This window comes from Balearica regulorum, chromosome 7 (assembly GCF_011004875.1).
Source record: "Balearica regulorum gibbericeps isolate bBalReg1 chromosome 7, bBalReg1.pri, whole genome shotgun sequence".
Classification (NCBI taxonomy): Eukaryota; Metazoa; Chordata; class Aves; order Gruiformes; family Gruidae; genus Balearica; species Balearica regulorum.
The window spans coordinates 28,858,893-28,876,715 of NC_046190.1; positions in this window are offsets into that span (position 1 = coordinate 28,858,893).

Below are 17,823 nucleotides of genomic sequence, written 5' to 3' on the forward strand. Positions count from 1 at the left end.
GATTGTTAGGATTGCAGATGTTCTTTCTTGAGTCTGAAGGTCATTTGAAGGCATTTTGGCAGCTTGGAAGACTATAGAAAACTTTACCTTGCAAATTTTTGGTCTTGTGAAACAAATGCATGTTAGCTACACCTTCATATGATGGTTTCATTTGTTTTGAATTCTTTTTCTTTTTATATCTCTTTAATAAAAAGCCAGTATGCAAAAGGCTTGTTTTTAAAGAGATTACTGATCTTTAATTATAAGGACAACTTGTTGGTTTTTTGCTTTGGGTTTTTTTGTTGTGTGGTGGTTTTTTGTTTGTGGTTTTTTTTTTTTTTAAAGCAATCCATTCATCTAGTTAATTTCTATTTGCATTTGTTAATTGATTCCCTCCTCCCCCCCCATTTAATTTCTCTTGCTGATTTAGTAGTTTCTTAAGAATGATTTGGATAGACTGTTCAATTGAACACTTTATACTATTTCTTGTATTTTAGAAGTCCATGCAGTACAAAAATTGTTGTTTTCTGTGATCTAGATGTATGTAAGGAGACTGATGAGAGATTAGAAAAGATTATTATGAGGGAGGCAAGATCAGCATAAAAAGAGCATGGCTTTCCACTGGAGAGAGCAGATTTCTTGTTTGCCTTAGTGGTTGCAGTTAGTCTGCAGGCACTACAAGAGGAATGAATGAACTGATTGGCTGTAAAGTAGATATCGAAAAGGCAAATCTGTGAAGGTTATAAATTACTCATATATCATTTGGATAGGTTTCATCTGAATGAATATGAGTGCGTATCACAAGAAAGATGTATGTACATCTGAGAAAGTTGCCCTTGGCGGCCCATGTAATCAGTGATGCAGTTCATATGGTCAGCAGTTAATGCTTCTTTTAGAATGGGTTAGGATTGAACCCTTGGCACCTTTTTATTGTCTAGATTGCACTCGGTATAAAGGAGCCTGTGATGACCAACTTAGATATAGGTACCAACACAGTAGGCTCCAAAAGTTAAATAAAAAGATCCATGCACATGTTCCTCTAATAAAGAGCAGCCAAAGATAGGTGCTTATGAGAAGATTGGTAACTATCTAAGGTACGTAACAGAAACTGGCTGCTCCCTTCCTCCACTGTCTCAGCACCTTCTCCTCAAAACCAAAATAACTGAATGCATGGCAAATCATGGAGTGAAATTACAACTTTCTGGAGGAGCCTTGTGCTTTGGTGCTATGAAGTGCACTGGATGCTTGCTAACTTTGTGCATGTACTTTTAAACTAGAGCTCAGCATCCTTCTGGATTCAGGGACAGATGCAGTCCAGGCATCCACTCTATATCTGATCCAAATGTAGTGCAAGTATAATGACCCATTTTTCAGTGCTCCCAACACAGTAATCTATGTTTCTTGCTATAGATCAGAAGCACTAAAGTCTGTATTTAAATGGAATAAAACTTCTGCTAGAAAATTGCAATTCACAAAGCCTTGACATAGTGAAGTCTGACAGAACTGTTTCTTATCATTTATTTAAAAAAAAAAAAAAAGACAAAAAGTTCAATTCAAATTCTTTAACTTGTTTTTATCTAGGAAATATCTTTAAAATACATTTTATCTTTTTTTCTTTCTTCTTTTCTAACTTTTGTGCTTTGGATTCCCTGTGTCATATGCTTACACAGTATGTTTTTATAGGAATTCATCTTTTGGCATGAGGCCTATAGTTTTTGACAGCATCAGGAATATTAAAACCAAAACTAAAATCAGCCAGGGCTCCAGAACACCAGTTTAAACAGAAAGAAGTCTCTTTAGTCTTATAAAATTCAATACAAATAAAAAACATTTAAAATGCGGCTGCTTCAACAATGCTGCTGAATTAGACTCCGTATTGAGGATCCAAAACAGAGAAAATTAGTTTGGTGGTATTGCACATGAAAGAATAGAATCATCCTTCACTGAGAAATTTTCTCCCTCAAAAGGAAGCAATGAAATCAAATAAAAAAAAAAATCTTATGAATGGAAACCTTATGCAGCTATTCTTTAATAACTGTGTCTGTTTATGCAGGGCTGTTTGAAGTGTATGAATCATACACAAATCAGCTAACATCCAGGCTGCTTTCCTGTTAGAACCATCCTCTTTAAAAGTGGTGTGTCTTTCAGCATTGAAATATTATCCGTTTTCAAATACTTCTACCCTCAACCAGCAGCTGTTCTAAGCAAATGACTCTCTGAATTCAGATGGGTGTTTGTTTATACACTGCCAATACCAGGCAGATTTTGCCCTGTGTAGGAACGTTTCTCATCACTAGAGTTAAGTGAATGTACAAGATAGGACTATGGTTCTCCTCTCCCAGGTGCTGAACTTGGGGATAATTAGCACTTTCCTGAACAACTCTGATTTCTCACGTTAGCGTTGAACATTTAGTTGATCCTAAGCCAATAAGAAACAAGGAGGACTAACAACATAGTCATATCTCAGCATTCCCCCTTACAATGAGAGGCGGCGGCCTGGAACCTCTCTTCCCATGAGGCCCTTGTGCATTTAGGGATTGTTTAAGATACCTGAGTGGTATAAAAGGATTTAACCTTTTGAAAACCCAGCTTTCAATGGTAATCTGGATTCTGCTTCCTGTTACTTAACAGGATATCTCTTGACCTTGCTGAAGGAAAGCAATCCTGTTTGATGCTTGCAAATGTTAAAATAGCTTCCACTGAGAGAAAGTAAAAATTCTATCACTTTGTGTTTAAATTACTTAGAATCACACACACAAATTTGTGATGAAAATAAGGAGGGAGAAAAAAAGTATAGATGTTTACACTTAAAATCCTATAGATCTGGATATTTTTTCCCAAGTTTTTTGCAATTTATGTTAATGTCCATATAAATCTCCTTATGTAAAATCAAAAAAGGCAGTAGTAGGTTAAGAGTTTAACATTAAGAAGGTACCATGTGAGAATGACTGTTTTTATGTTTCTGAACTGATCTTATGACAGAATTTATAAGTTATACTTTTCCTTTTAAACAATAATAGCTTTTCTTTCACATCTGAATGTTTGTATTTACTTTGGAAAACTGAACTGATCATTTAGGTTATCTTAGGTTTGTTTTTCATTATTCTGTACTTGTTAGTGACATTCATATGTCCTGTTGCAAAAAGAAAAAAGACCAGGATGAAAGAGATTTACTCATTCACCTGCTTGTGTAAGTCCTGTTTTGAGGTTAGAATAGTCTGGAAATGGTGTCATGTGCAAAAAAGAAATTGTATTTGTAAATTCTTTCTTTCCTGTTACAGAACTGGAGTTAATCTCTCATACTTTTCCCATCCTTATGTTTCATACCACTAACTTTTCAAAAACAGAATTCATCTAACATAGTGGAGAGGGATTGGTTTCAAACTCTTTTCTCATTGTCCAAGCAGAAGATTCTCTCCTATTACTTAGGTTTTGAGGTCATGCACACTTCTCTGTTTCAAGACAATGAATTCTGTTAGAGTCTCACAAGCATGAGCACAAGTGAGTTACACAGGTCTCTCAGTGTTATCATTTTTACATATATAATATATATATACATTTATGTATGGAAACACAATAATAAGGATACTTATATCTGAAACTAATTTTAACTGCACGTATGCTACAATGATCAGTTTGTATATCTGCTTCCTGCATCCCAGATACTTCTGGTTTGTTTTTAAATTTGTAGAAAGGTATTCTAGTCTAGTTGATATCAATGAGACTCAAACATACTGAAACCTCGGATGAGGGAAAAGACATGATCAGTCTCCCATGAAAACAATTTCACCTTACTTGATTCTGGGTATTTTTTGTATAAAGACTCTTAGTTAATGGTGTAACTAAGAATTTTCATTCCAGGATTTTTCTTTATTTGACATTCAGAAAATTCAACTATCAGTAGGAACCAAGGTTTAATTTGATCCTTTCTTACTTTTACATACTACCTAGTTTTTTCTTTTAAATAAGATGGCGTTTATCTGAGAAGAATAAAGAATATTGTTCTCCTGTATCTCTACAATCATTTTACTCTCTCAGCTCTCACTGCTAAAGTTCACATTCAAGGTCTGATTACCTTTAACTATTGTAGGCTCCTGCCTTTCTCCTTCACTCTCCCAACTCTCTTCGGTCTCTTCAAATTGCTAATGTATGCTTTCAGATACATTAGTATTTAGTTGAGAAGAACAGCTCTTTGTTGCTGCTGTTCTGTATTTCTCCTTCAGCCTCCATCTTATCTTTCATTTTTCCTCATTTGCCATTTTGCAAGCAGTATAAATGTTCACAGTGGTATTGAAGATGATCTGGCTATGACCCATTTTAAGCTAAGGGGAAACTGTATGTGTGGGAAATTGATGTAAACCAGCTGCCTAACCTGACTAAAAGATGCTGTGAGAGGGAGTGGTGCGAGACAGCAAGCAGATAAGAGCTTAATGTATGTTACTGGAGCCTACAAAGTCAGTGCTGCATGAGTAAAACATTTTTGAAAGACTGAAGTGTACCTCTAACCTTTGCCCTTTCTCTTTTAATTATTAAGCAAATGAGTTTATTTGGCAAGGTGCAAAACATTCATCTTTCTTGATAGACCCTTCACAGACTTGAATCGCATCCCCAGATATTCTATATTCTTAATTCAGTCAAAATCTCAGTGCAGTAAGCAGGACTGTGGTGTATGACATTCTTGACTCTCTTCTCTCTACACTGTCTTTTTTTTTTCCCCTCCAATTTTCTAAGTCCATTTCACATATAGAAAATGGAAAAGGTGGAGAAGTTGGAAATTTGATGAAAAGTAATTGGAGCCAAAGATATGTGGCCATCAGCTTCATTTGAAGGCCACACAATTATAAATTCAGAAGGTATTCACTATTGCAGGGCAAGTGCTAATGAACTCATTTGGTATTCATGAGAATGTCAATATCTATCTATTGGTACAAGTTTCATTGAAATTCAGATGCACCTAGGAACATTCAAGAATTATATTAAATATTGCAAGCAGCCAACTTTTCATAAGTTAATTAGTAATATACTTTTTGAAGACAGATTCTCATCTGTTGTAAATCCTTAACAGTCAATGAAGTTATACTGAAGATCTGACCAATTGCTTGTATTAAGGTCTTGGCACATGTTGGAAAACGAACCTCCATTACATATAGAATTAATTACTACTTAAAGGGAAAAAAAGGACATAAAGTAGAAGGGGAATTGGTATGGTGATGGCTGCTGGAGGTTGAAGTTTGTTAAGAAAATGAAGCAGAGCTTGAGTTACCACTCAGTGACTATTTGTAAGGATAAGGTCCATGAAAGTAATAACACTGAGATAGCCTACTTGGTTCATGGTTTTGGCATTGCAACACACCTCTCTGGGTACTATAGGCATTGAAAACAGTTTAAGATAGGCTGCAGCTCTGTTTCATACAAAAGGCACAACGTGAACAGGAATTTTTTAAAACTTAAAATCATGGGCTTCTGCATAACTTATAGGAACTAAGTTGACAAACCAGCTTGGAATATTTTCTCAGTATCTTGAGACATTTATTGTTTGTGCCTATTTTCTATTAATAATAGCCCTGTTATCCACTTTTCAATTTCTACTGAGAAACATGATAAGATACTTCATATCATATCTCCATTTGCTCATGTGCTCTGTTTTTAGTCATGAGCTATATCCATAGCTCATGAAACCACAGTGGTATCTTATCTTCTCCCAACTGAGCATTTCAGAATAGTTTTGGTTTAAGAGACAGTCCTGATTGTCTTAAACCATGTTTAAAACCAAATGTAGACATCTTGCACTAGTTCATGGTAATAGTTTCATGAAAGATCAAAGAGCTGTAATGTTTACTGTGTTATAACTTGTTGCTGAACTAAAGTCTGCTATCAATTATGAAGCTAAGCCATACATGTTAATTTTTCTTCACTTTCTTATGTACACTGACTTGGTGAGGGTAGATGTGCGTTCTTTTGCAACTGTGGGAAAGTAGATGCCCTTTAAAATCTTGCCCCTCAATCATGGATGTATGGCAGGGAAAAACTTGATGCGTCCTTTAATATCTGAAAGCTGACAGTGTAGGCAAAAATCTGCATACTTGTCTGTCAGATTAGATCAGATTAAGCCATGATCTCTTGTAAGAGATTTTGTACTATTCAAACCATAATAGGAATACATTCTAGCTGTAAATGGTACATATGGAGCTATGGATATCAGTATGATGCTGATGAGGGGATGTCAGTTGCATGAAGTCATACTTAAATTCATTTTTTGTTGTGTATGTGGTTTGCTTTGCATCTCCACTTTGGGATGCGTATGTCACATTTCTATCCTGACTGTAAAAATGAAAGTCACTGGAGTTTTGGCTTCAGCTGGTTGTGTACCTCTTGTGCTTTCAGTTCTATGGAATTCTTCAAGCCTGATTTTTTCATGTGATCAAAACAGAAGTTTTGAAAATGAACATAAAATATTGAAGTGTTGTAGATATGAAGATGTTATCTTCTAGAGTGATGTTGCATTACTGGGGAATGCAGATTCCTGATGATGTGGTATTTTTGTTACTGTGTAACTAGGAAGATAGTTCTAAAACAAACAACTTCAAATAACGACTTTTTTATGAAAAATGAACTTTTCTTAATTTTCTGTATCTTCCATTAAATAAGGGTAACACTGTAACTTTTAGCCTTTATCTGGGACAATTACTGAGGAAATTGTGTCATTTGAAAGACACTGGATATCTGCATAAAACATCTATAAAGGACATTCTTTCATAGTGAGTCCTGTGCAGATTTTGGTTTTGTGTTGTTTTTTTCTTTTTCCATTTTTCTTCTTGTAATAAACAAAATAGTGTTCCCAAAATTTTCCTATATGGTTAAAATTACCCCAGTTTAGATCCACAGAGGTAGTAGCTTCCGGTTCTACAACTGTTTACAGCATAACACCATGCACACGCATTGAGTGCACCCTCAGCAAGTTTGCCAACACCACCAAGCTGTGTGGTGCAGTTCACATGCTGGAGGGAGGGGATGCCATCCAGAGGGACCCTGACAAGCTTGAGAGGTGGGCCCGTGCAAAACTCACGAAGTTCAACAAGTCCATGTGCAAGGGCCTGCACGTGGGTTGCGGTAATAGCTTTAAGCTGAAGGAGGGTAGATTTAGACAGGTACAAGGAAGCAATTCTTTACTGTGAGGGTGGTGAGGCCCTGGATCAGATTGCCCAGAGAAGCTGTAGATGCCCCATCCCTGGAAGTGTTCAAGGCCAGGTTGGATGGGGCTTTGGGCAACGTGGCCTAGTGGAGGGTGTCCCTGCCCGCAGCAGGGGGGTTGGAACTAGATGATCTTTGAGGTCCCTTTCAACCCAAACCATTCTGTAATGATTCTATGATTCACTACATAATCCATTGCAGAGTTCAAAGCTGCTGAAAAGAAAATAATTGTTGATGTATGGCCTGGTTTTAATTTAATTTTCATCCCTCTGCCTTTCTGTAGTTTACTAGTTTACAGTAAATCTCATGAAAATTGCTGTACAATATTTCAACAGCTGTTATTCCATCAAGTACATGGTAACTTTCTAGACTTTTTTTCTTTTCTTTGCATCAGTTGATAGTGTTAACCTGCAGCAATATACCACTCACTTTCCCTCCCTTTTGCTTCCTTCCTTCCTCCTTAGTTAGTTGGAAAATCACACTTTTAGGAGGAACTAGAGAAGCATGAAATTTAGCTTTTCTGAACTCATATGCATAGTATTGATTCAATAAAATATAGCACATATTTTCTTGACAATCTATTTTGCATATGTAGCAAAGAATGGAACATTATCTTATTATCTGCTCTGTTTAGTTAGGTCTATATACAGGCTAGTGTATGGATTTATACAGATAGACTTTTATGAATTGTTCCAGACTACTTCTGACGTCCTAACTTATATTTTAGGGATGAGCAATTTGCTTGGAAAATTAGTCTGTGTTGCTATAAAATTAATTTCTTAAAACTCTTTCAAGTTTCTGAGGAATTTGAGATGTGTAGATGGTTTGTGAATTCTTGGAAATTACAAGGGAAAGAAAGAACAGTCACTATGGCATTGGGTACATCACTTTTTGATGCTTTCTGAGAAGAGGCTCTGTCTCGTGTTATGTTCTGCTAGCAAATGGCACTTTTTTGCACAAGAGTCGTGCTTTTGCCAATATAGTATTTGCTTAATTTTGCATCTCATTTCATCCATACTTCAAGATATAACAACTGCCTAAAATAAAATTCCTAACAATACCTGAAATTCCTGAAAATAGGTAGAATAAGGTTTAACAGTGAAAATGAGTGTCTTGTTTTCATTTGGAAGGAGGGAGAAGAAAATTTGCCATCTATGAGTTGTTTTTTTATCTCCACATACTCTTGTCTCTGAACCACTGTTATGCTTGACCTCAAACTGTCTTTGTAAGAGAGATGCACTTTCCATCACAGTCCAGGCATTCAAAACTTTGATTTTATGGTGCTAATAGGATAACAGGCTATGCATATGCACGCTGTCAGGGCAAAGCCTGCAGCGAACCAGAAGGCATACAACTGACTACTTTTAAGATGCAGATAAGACTTCTCCACAAAAAATAGTTTGTCAGAGTTGTTATAATCACTGCCAGGATCATTTGATTACACCGTGTAATTATCAGAAGAAATCCTCTCAAGTCATTTTCATTTGTCAACAAAATATGAAATGTCATAAATTTGCAATTATTTTGTCAAAGAAGGGCATTTTGTCATGTCCTTTACTCTTGGTGGTTAAGGAAAACTATTTAGCCTGACACTTTATTGCCTATATGGACAGGTAACTTCAACTCTACTGTTGAATCATTCTGATGTGCTATAAATACACAGAATATGAAGAAGAATTTTATTACAGAGGAGAAAATATAATTCTTCTGTATTTTAATTAAAACATTTATTATTAGTTTATTATATAATAATATTACTGTTTCATAGTACTGTTTCACAGATCTAATAGTGCCCTCATGAGAGACTTCAATGAGTATATTATAGAAGTTATTTAAAATAGGTCTGAAACGTGATCTGTAATTCAAACTGATTTAAACTTCATAATGGCTTCTAACCTTAGAACATTCTTTTTAGTACAGAGGATATGAAGGTGGAATTAAGTTTAAATTAAAGTGCTATTAAAAAGCTTATGATTCTAAGCCAGAGGTATTGCATAAGGAAGGAAACAGAGCCTCTATGGTAAAACCAGGAAGATCTAAACAACCTCCAGTATTTATTTTCTTATATTTTTAGCATTAAAACTAAGATTGGTTCTTGGGTTTCATTGTTTGAATAAGAGATTGGATTTCACACATTTATTTGCCATAAGAAATTTAAACCAGCCCCATTTATACTCTATGAAGTGAGGTACCAGTGAACAGCAGAGACAGAACTTCAGCATCTAAAATAAATACATACTAGCATTCAGACACTTGCATAGTTAGAAACTGCCAGTGTCTGTTCATTTAAATTCATGTTTTGTTGACATTTATGAGACTCTTTTGACTCTTTTATTTCTCTAAAGCCAGCTAGAGACATCCAGGCTTTCACTTCTATTTAGCAGAGATGAACATTTACCAGACTGTTCAGTGGGGGGATTCCATACACATCCAAGTGAAATGTTAAATGAATTTATTCCTACTGAGTTGACATCTGTTTTGGGATTCTTCCTGGAAAACATATACCCAATGACTTCATTGTTAGAAAAATCTGGGAAGTTCCTAACAACTTAAAGGAAAATGACAAATATTTCTGCAAAGAAATCCTGGATGTAGGAACTTGATCTTGCCCAAAAAGAAAATTAAAGTATACCATGTAACCATAGAGTTTAATGAGCATAGCTCATATTTCAAACAGCAATTAACTGCTCATGAATGAGAAACATACTCATGAATCGTGCTGCTGAATAATTTTGATTAATGAATAAACTTTTTAAAAACATTGATCTATTTAAGAATGCAGCCTGAACATTAAGGGAGGTAAAATTCTGTCATTTACCATGTTTTATATAGGTGTTAATGATAGTATAGAACAGTACAACATGTAGAATTAACTAATTTTGTTGTTCATTAAAAGAAGTGCAAATCAGCTGTAGGTCATTAATCTATAATGCAATGAGGCGTCTGAAAAATTGTGGTTATTATTCTGACTGGTATGGTAAATTATTTTTGTTACACTATGCCACTGGCTGTATCTATCTACAATCCAGTTTCCATATCTTTTCATCTCGGTTGCAAATGTGTGACCTGCACTGAAAGAAGGTATCCTACTTTTCCTCCAGCCCATTTTCCTGGTCTTTCATTGAAGTACTTGCTAGCGAATGAGGCTGCAATGTGAATAGGATGAACCTTAACCAACAAACAACCCCTACAAATAACAACCAGCTTGCCCCCCCCCCCCCAAAAAAAAAAAAAACAAAAACAAAACCAACCAAAACCCAACCAAACCCACAAAACTAAACACAAAAACCAAAACAACAAGCAAGCAAACAAATTGTAGCTTGAGCTCTTCATTAAATTGTGACCATAATTAGACCTGGCTGAAAAGAATATGGTAAACTCTTAGCTGTTACGGTGCTAGGCATGAAAACCTTGTTCTCCAAATGATTTCAGTGAATCCTAGCCATTGCTGCTTCTTCAATCTTTTCAGACTAACTTTTTCATAAATCCACAAAGCCTTTTAATTTACTGCGGTTGCCTTAGATACTATAACTGATGACAGTTCCTATCAAGCAGTAACTACTGTTGTGCTTACAAGTTTGCTGCATTCTTTTCATCTACAGTAGTTTTGTCATTTTGAAGGTTACATACTTATTGTACTCAAGAAGCACAGCTGTACTATCAGGAGACCCACCTCATCTATGACTTACAGTTTTAGCTATACCAAGCGTTAACATTGGTATATTAAGCTCAGGGACCTCTGCTTCAGATCAGGCTCTGACATTGTGTCTGTCACACTGTGTACTACAGAAAAACAGCTGGCTGTTTCTCTATGGTAAATAATCTTCTTGGTTGAATTTTGGAACAACTGGAAATTAGCTATAGGGAAGTGGTGATATTTTGAAGTTTGGATTTTGGGGGTTTTTTTGAAGTTTTTTAACATTATTATTCGTGTCATTTGGTGGGTTTTTTGGTGTTTTGTTTTTAATAAGTTCATAGAAATAACAAAATGTAAAACAAGGCTTTCTAATAGATTGCTGGCAAATGACAATAGGGAAGAATAACCCTTGATATGATGGTACTTCCCCTTCAACAGTAGCACTGCATGGTCAAAAAAGATTGTAATTTCACTTTGATTTCAATTAGTATCACTTGGGCTTGGGACTTTCTGTTATAGTCTTCCTTTTTCTGATAAAGAAATAAGTGCCCAAGACACTTGAACAACAGAGCAGTTTTCTTCTGCTAAAGAAGGTCAGCAGAGAATTCTCACGGGGTATACATCTGGTACCTGGGAACTTAGGTTGTCTTGGGGGATTACTTGCACTGAGAGTCAAAATAATTTCAATATATATATGCCATTACAAGCTGCAGAAGTTAATTTCTGTGATCAGAGAGTGTCAGAAGAGTGGTAGCTGGTGCAGTAGAATAAAATTTTTCTAAATTAGAATTGCTGAGAATCTCAGTGCTTGCCTCAAAGCTGTTTCTCATCTGTGCTAGAAATTGCAAATATCAGCTGACTGCTGAAAGCAGATCCACATCGGCTGTTTTAGCAGCAGCTTTTCAAATACGCAATGAGTAGTTCTAGGGTGATGGCTAAGAGAACATATCACAATGGAGTCAATGAATGTAAATCCTGCTCAATAACGTGGAAAGTGTTTTGGTTCTTTTGATTTGAATTGTGTATCTTCCTACTTTTGATCAGCTAAGAATTAGACACCTTCATAACAGATATTGCTCTGCTCATAAGTAGAACAATAGAAGTAAAATAACTAGTCTTTAGTCACTGTAAAGCCATGCTCAGAAAGATGATTCCCAGTCATCTACCATGACATTTGTAGGGGAAGTCAGGTGGGTAGTTGCTGCCATAAGAGGATATTAATTGTGTTCATCTTTTAAAAGTGAACTGAAAAGGATTTATTAGAATAGTTAGCTTTATCTCACAACATGAAACCTCCTCTTTTTTTTTTTTTTTTAAACAGTCATTCAAATGTATACTTTGAAAATCAAAATGATGGTTAAAATAACTAAAAGCAACACAATTCAGGAAGAAGTCCAAGTGGTAGTAAGCTAGTTTATTCATTGGAAGAAATCAGGAAAGCAAGCTATGTGCAACGGTCTATGCGGTTGTCACTCTCTCCACATATTTAAGTGGATTAAAAATCACTGTAATTCTATTGATTTCAAGAATACTTGTAGCTATACAAAACCATGTGGAAGAAAACCAGACTAAAAAGATCTGGGACTTCATCCATGACTAAGTGGTTTTGCAAATACAAATATGTCTACAAGTTTTTTAGACTTTATATACAAATAAAAGATTATATAGAAAAATAAAAAATAGTGTGTATATAATACATAACGTATATGAATGTTTTTCACATGTCTGCCTAAGTAAGTCTTCAGCATTCAAATTAAATGCATTTGTAAAGCACAGCATCATTTTTGAATCTCATATCTGAGTATGCATTTTGTCTAGCCTTAGGGCTAGCTCTAGGCATATGCGATGTCTTCTATCTGTGAACTCTTTAAAAGCAGTATTTTATAGCACAGAAATATTGTTAAAAGTAATTCAGAAGTGATAGGTCTGGGACTTATATCAGTCTCTACCAAAGAAGAAAATCTAAAGGAGTCTAAATATGGCCGATGGACCAAAGACACAATAAAAATCTGAATTTAGGGAGATCATGTAAATGAGAGAGGACCTACGTAATGAATAAAAAGCCTAATAGAACTTATGTACATAGCTCTCCTCAGTCCTGCTGAAAATTCAAGATGGAGAATTTAAATTACCAGTCATTTTCTTTCTCTGTTGTTCTAGCCTGCAATAATGTCTTTCTGAACAGTGACAAAAGTGTGAAAGGACTTAGACTCTAAATTACAAATAAAAATATTTCCTGTTGCTGTTAACAAGATTGTTTCAAAACCATCAAAAACAGTGAAGAAGGAAATTGAAACTGATCAGATAACATTATCTGGAAAGATCTTTTTGTAAATGCTGAGTTTTAGGGGGGTCGGTTTTAATTCCTACATCTATTTTTCTTCTGTCACCTTCATTCTTCCTTTCTGCCATTTGCCTTTTATCAACTTACTTTTCTTCCATCTGGCTCTTCTTTGCACTACTTTGTCCTTTTTCTTGTACCTGTGCTTTTTTTTTTTTTATCCTTGCCTGTTACTTTCTTGAGTCTGCTTTTCAATCTCCTCTTCCCCCCGCCTTTATTTTTGTTCAGAAATTTTTCTTTAACCATAACTTACTTCTTAGTCTTATCTTAGTTCCTTCCTAAATATAGGGGAAAATAGGGAAGTTTCAAAAGTAAAAAAACCTCACATATAATAGCATAAAGATGGAAGCTAACTATGTTTTGGAAGGAGGAAAAAACCAAAACCAACCCAGTTTGCTTTCTGTATCTTTTCATGTTGTTCCTCCAGAGGATTTGGGCAACTGCATATTCATGAGAATTGCAGTGGTCTATAAACTAGGAAATTTATGCTAGGAATACACATACAGTGATGCAAAAATTTGCTTTGGGAATACACTTACTGCTTGCTGGTCTGAACTCCGCAGTTAGAGAGCAGGAAACGGGCACAGCACCATGCACTTTAGGCTCTGAGACTGTCACTGCTGCTTCTGCGTACTTTCAGATCTCAAAATAGTACAGATATGACCCAGATAACTCCAAGCACATGATCTATTTTCTGTGGGAACACCCAGGACACTGTTAGAAAGCTCGTGCAGCCTGTACTTTTACTGAAGGAAGACCAACTAACCCACATAAGATGAGAGTAGTGTTGACTAACAAAACTGGGGCCTGACTCAACAACCCCTGTGTGTCACAGTCGAAACAAAAATCCCCGCAAGTTCTCGAAACAACTCCCTCTAAAGAAATAGGAGTTTACAGCAGATGGGCCATTACTATTGTGTGACTGTATCATTTTCAATCTGGTGCTAGGATTCTGAAAGTCAGGCTTTCTCTGTTGTCAATCCATAGCCTTAGATAAGTCATAGTAGTAGTGAAATATTGTAAATGAGACACTTATCAAAGTGCTAAATCTATAATAGATTATGGACAATGAAAGATTCCACATATTTACAGGTTAGTTGTTGTGGTTGTCATTGTTCCCCCTTGCTTTGACATTCTGCACACTTTCCTGTTTTCCTTGCAATTTTTTAAATTTAATTTGGGGAAAAAAACAACCAAGCAAACACCACCACCACCTCAAACCTATTTATCTCAAAAATAAATATAGCTAGGTAAGAACTGAAATCATCGCTAAATTGCAGCTTCTGTTCCCACAGTAATCTTTGAACATTCCGTATAAGACACCAGAAGAACTGGAATAATGAGATTTTTGTCTCTCCAACAGTCTAGCCTCAAAATCCACTTCTAAAACTGATCACTTTCTCTGCTGTTTGTCATTGCAGAAAAAAATCCAGTTTGTAGGGACTGCAAGGAATGCATTTGTCCTGCCATTAAAGTGGTACTGAGAAGCCTAGCTGAGGCTAAATTTTAATATATCTATATCTTTGTCTATAAAAAATGTAGACAATAGACACATAGATATTCCATCTAAGTAAAAATACCTATTCAAGCATGGATACTTCATGGAAGACCAATGGTGGTCCCTAATGAGTATTGTAGGGTGGTGGTTACTCAGTATTCAGTAGCGTGCCTTCACTAGAAGTGCCTGGTAAGGTTTCCAGCCTATTGCCAGTGTTGAACAATGCTCCTACATCTGACGTAGCTTTATGAAAGTCAGCGTTGTTAAGCACGTTTCTTCAATCTCCTTTACCTCTCCCAACCTGTGTAACATGTTCCACTACTATGCTTGACATTCTCCTCCCTGCTATGTATCAAATTAATTCACTACATAAAAATGCCATTTGGGACAAATACAGGTATTTAGGCATTTAGTTTTACAAAACTTGTTGTCTAAATTTTATTTTTACAAATAATACTTTCCGAAAACTTTAATATGGTGGAGGGTTTTTTTCCATGAAAAGTACTAGAGGAAGATAAATATTTAAAATGAATTTGTACATATTTGTTGGGGGTGGGGGGAAATCTTTCACAGGTATTTCAAAAAAATTTCTTCCCTGTATTCTCTGGGCATTGGTCTGCTATTTTTTTCCCTCTTGAATCTCTACAGACATTCTTATAAACAAATTGGTGAATGTTGGCATGCCTTTTTTTCTCCAAAACCTTCAAAATTGTGGGAATTGTTCATGGAGATGGCTTGCAATATTTAATTTCAGTGCACTGGGTTAGAAGGTCCTCAACATTTTTTAGCAGAGAATTAACAAGTCCATGTGACTGAGCTGTTCAGTCATATGTGACAAGGAAGAGTTTGAATGTATAACTTCTGTGCAAAGTAAGGTTGAAGTGAATGATTTTATGTATATGAAGAACTTCCAATAATGAAAACTAACTGAGCAGCAATCTGTCAATTCATACATTTTTATATCATTATACATGTTGTAATATTAAAAATAATTTGTTTGTTGAGTACAAATGATAATACCATATTAAATGTGTTATCTAGTTTAGCCCTAAGACTTGATAGCAATGAAAACAAAGATTGTATCAAAATTAGCATGGCATGTAAAAGCCATAGGTCTTGGAAAGTTAACATGGATGTCTTTCACAGAGGAAAGCGGGGACAAATGTTACCAATAAATGATAATTTTGTTTCCATGCTTTTAAAAATTAGAGGACAATAGAGGGGTTAATTTAGTGAAGCAGTGGTCATTAGATGACATGGATTCTGTGGAAAGGGAACTAGAAGAGTTATGAACTGAACAGTGTGGGAATAACCTCACAAAAGAAAGGAAAGCAGAGAAACAATGAAGGATAACAATGTGAAAATATTGAAGATTATTCCAAGTTTTAGAATTAATGATGGTTTACTACGCGCACACACTCCCCTTTCTCCCTGCCCCCAGTTAAAGGATGTGCTCTATTGAGCTGAGATGCATGTTAAGATAACAAGTACGAAATAAAGGGAGATGTAGAGGTGGTAGTGGAAACTTGAGAATGTCAGTGCATGCGAACTAGCAGACCAGTGAGTGTTTTCCGGTTTATGCAAGGGGAAGGCCCACATAGTATACTTGAGAATGATATATATACAAATATTTCAATGCACAGACTGAATGAAAATATGTTGGGAAACAACACCTTTGTTTACTAGAATTGCTTAATTTACCCACAAAGGAAATATTTTGGGATTATTACAGATAGTTGGGTTTTTACAGGGAACTTGAAAATACTTCTTGTTATTCCTCATCAGGTTGATTTTTTTTTTTTTCTTTTTCTGTTTCATGAAGAGCTGTCTGACATACCTCACTGGAATGATATACTTCACTTTCCATTTCAATATATAAATTATAAAATGTGGCTTAGGACATAACTCAGGTTCTGCTATTATTGTTTGTTTTCTATTCCTTTAGGGAGGTTCTCTACTTCAGTAAGTTTCTTAGGTTTTTCCCTCTGTTTTTTCTATCTTTAGATGACATAGAAAAAACACACCCTCTTTTGGTGTGTGTCCTCACTGTTGGGCCATATCTGGTATAGCTCAGGCTTTGACTTAATTCTTCATATAGGTCCAAGACATTTCCTTCTCCTTTTCTTAATAAGATTAGAGGTTAAAAAAAAAAAATCATCAATCACTTTGACAAATCTTGGCATTTGTTGGCATTTGCTATGCTGCTAATACACAGAGATCTAGTATTTTTTGTGAACATTTGCCTTTTGAAAGTATTTAAAAGTCTGTCTATAATGTTGGTGGATTTCCAACTCTTAAATCCATATGCAAAGATGGAAAATGACATTTGAGTTGAAGATATTTGAGTTTGATTTTTATTTTTTTTTTATGAACGAATGTTTTAAGCTGTTGAATGCCCATGTGGTGTGGTAAGGGTTTTGTGTGGGGGTTTTTTGGGTTTGTTTTGGGGTTTGGTGTTTTTTGTGGTTTTTTGTGGGGTTTTTTTGTTTGTTTGTTTGGGGGTTTTTTTTGGTTTTTTGGGGTTTTTTGGGTTTGTTTTTTTTTTTTTTTTTAATTTTCTTTCCATACATCTTTGTAGATTTGGCAAAGTCTTGGAACATATTCCCTTCTATGATTTGTCACATTATATCCGAGTGAATCTCTGAGCTATTGTTTCTTCAGAACTATGAACAGCATCCCCTGTGGTGCTAGAAAAATCTTTCAAGATTTGCTTTCATGGTGGTTGAGCTCTTGGAAGAGCTATAGATGATAGCAGAATCTAATTCTAATGTATTATTGTGTGTGTCCTAGAAGTTTGTTACACCCTTCTCATTGAATGCAATGAAAAATAGAACAGATAAGAGAATATTGATGACTGTGCTAATTTTTTTCAATTCTGTGTTTACCTCTTTCTTAGTGAGTTGAAAAATATTAATAAAACTGATAATTTTTACTAGAATACTATACTTCCAGACAATGAAATATATTTGCTTATTTATGAATGGTCATAAAATCCAAGACTTTACTACAACATCTCTTCACATAGAATGTACTATATTTCTGTTAGCCCGGAAGTGCTGCACACTTACAATGGGCTTTAATTGAATTTACTTGATTCATTTGGTTGAAAAAAGAAAGAAAAGAAAAAATGGAAATCCATTGCTGGCTCTGGATTTGAAGTGATATTTTCTGAAATGT